This window comes from Capra hircus, chromosome 7 (genome assembly GCF_001704415.2).
Source record: "Capra hircus breed San Clemente chromosome 7, ASM170441v1, whole genome shotgun sequence".
Taxonomy (NCBI): Eukaryota; Metazoa; Chordata; class Mammalia; order Artiodactyla; family Bovidae; genus Capra; species Capra hircus.
This window is the reverse complement of record NC_030814.1, coordinates 101638715-101641645: the sequence shown is the minus strand read 5'-3', so window position 1 is coordinate 101641645 and position 2931 is coordinate 101638715.

Sequence of the window (2931 nt, the reverse complement as noted above, 5' to 3'; positions counted from 1 at the left end):
GTTCAGAGCTGAGAGATAAACCAGATTTAGCCTTTGTGAATGTTTAAGAGAGCTCCTGGCCTTAGATTTCACCTCGCCAGCTTCATGAAGCCTTATTGGAAGACTGGGCTGCATCTCTGCAAACTCATTCTAGGTTCTGAGCCTGTCTTCAGCTATAGTAGCAGCTTTACTCTGGAGTCTGAGCTGCCCTATTACCACAGCATTATTCTGGGAGACTCTACTCAGCCTTTCGACTCACTGACCACACCACCTTGCCTCCATAAATCTCACACATGACTCTTTCTAACTCAACATGGAGCCCACCATACAAGATATCCATATGGTTATTGTTGTTCAGTTGTAAAGTTGTGTCTTACTTTTTAGCAACCCCACAGACTGCAGCACACCAGCCTCCTCTGTCCTCCACTATCTCCCAGAGTTTGCTCAGATTCATGTCCATTGAGTTGGTGATGCTGTCCAATCATTTCAGCAGCCCGTTTCTCCTTTTGCCCTCAATCTTTCCCAGGATCAGGGTATTTTCCATTGAGTCAGCTCTTTGCATCAAGTGGCCAAAGTATTAGAGCTTCAGCTTCAGCATCAATTCATCCAATATTCAGGGCTGATTCCTTTAGGGTTGATTGTTTTGATCTCCTTGCTGTCCAAGTGACTCTCAAGAGTCTTCTCCAACACCACCATTTGAAAGCATCAATTCTTCAGTGTTCAGCCTTCTTTATGGTCTAATTCTCACATCTGTACATAATTACTGGAAAAACTGTTGCTTTGACTATATGGACCTTTGTTGGCAAAATGATGTCTCTGCTTTTTAATATGCTGTCTCAGTTTGTCGTAGTTTTCCTTCCAAGGAGCAAGCGTCTTTTAATTTCATGGCTGCAGTCACCATCCGCAGTGACTTTGGAGCCCAGGAAAATAAAATCTGCCACTGCTTCCACTTTCCCCCGTTCTATTTCCATAAAGTGATGGCACTGGATGCCATGATCTTGGTTTTTTTTAATATTGAGTTTCAAGCCAGCTTTTTCACTCTCTTCTTTCACCCTCATGAAGAGGCTCTTTAGTTCCTCTTCACTTTCTGTCATTAGAGCTGTATCATCTGATGAGGACCCTAGTTATTCTGTTTCACCAAGAACAGTGAGGCTCGAAGAAGGGAGTAGAACCAAGAACTGAAACCAGATGGGCTTGACCAGCGAGTATCTGCCCTTCACTGTCCACTGGGCTGCATGTGGCGGTCAGATGATGGAGTGAAAGTGAAAGTCACTCAGCCATATCCTACTCTTTGCGACCCTATGGACTATACAGTCCATGGAATTCTCCAGGCAAGAATATTGGAGTGGGTAGCCTTTCCCTTCTCCAGGGTATCTTCCTAACCCAGGGATCCAACCCAGGTCTCCAGCATTGCAGGTTGATTCTTTACCAGTTGAGCCACTAGGGAAGCCCAAGAATACTGGAGTGGGTAGCCTATCCCTTCTCCAGTGGATCTTCCTGACTCAGGAATCAAACCAGGGTCTCCTGCATTGCAGGTTGATTCTTTACCAACTGAGCTATCAGGGAAGCCCAGATAATGAAGTTCTGGCCTCCAATGATGACAGCCACTGCATATGGAGCATCTAATATGTTCATGCTTTATATAACTTTCCATTGATTCTAACATATCTGGTTTCATGGGAAAAGCTACTAGTAATAAAGCAGAGTAGTTTCCATTTTATGACTCCTTATCATCTTGAAGAGAGATTTGATATTGAAGGATATTTCTTTTTAAAGATGACTGACAGCTGTGTGTAGGTTAGGAGAGAAGGAAGGAAGGAGGAGGAAAATATGGAGATAGAGGGCAATTTTATCTCTGGATGTGATATAGTCAATAGAAAGAGACACTGCCTTAAGAACTACTCAACTGTTCTATTCTTAAAATGATTCTGTGCGTGTGTGTGTGTGTGTGTGTGTGTGTTTGTGTGTGTGTGTGTTGAATAGTGATGTTAGTCAAAGGCTACAAACTTTCAGTTATAAGACGAGTAAGTGCCCAACAGTGTGTCTACAGTCACTGTATTAACTTTAGTGTGTTATATTCTTGCAATATATTTCAGTAGTGTATTTTATACTTGAATTTTATACTTAAATATTCTTGCCATACAGAAAGCTAACTATGTGAGGTGAACGCTGTGATGTTTGAATTATCTTGGTTGTTGGTTGTCATTTCATAATGTATGTTAAATCATCACATTGCACACCTTAACATTGTTTTAAAAGAGTTAAAAATTTGAGATCCAAAATATGAAAAAGTAAAATGGTGTGTACTCATGAATCTACTCACCATATGACATATAATTACATGCATGGTATTCAATACCAGTGTCAGTTGACTATCACTTTGTAAGATGTAAGCTTTAGGAGAAGTTGAAGGAAAGATACACTGGACCTCACATCTTTGTTTTTTTTTTTTTTAATTTTTATTTTTACTTTATTTTACCTTACAATACTGTATTGATTTTATAACATCCTGTGAATCTATGATAATAGTAGATTTGCAAAATATTCACTGATTCAGTATTTGTGAATTTGTGTAACCAATTGATACATGTACATCCGTTCTGTACCTATAAAGCCATTCTATTTTTCACTTTCAGAACAGTATTTAATAAATTACATGAAATATTCAACACTTCATTATAAAATAGACTTTGTGTTAGATTTGTGATTTTACCCAACTGTAGGCTTTCCAGGTGGTGCTAGTGGTGAAGAACTCACTTGCCAATGCAGGATACACAAGAGAGGAGCCTGGTAGGCTACAGTCCATAGGGTTGCAGAGTTGGACATGACCGAAGTAACTTAGCACTCATAGCCGATTAACAACGTTGTGACAGTTTCAGAAGGACAGTGAAGTGACTCAGACATATGTGTGTATGTATCCATTCTCCTCCAAACTCTCTCCTCTAATCCACA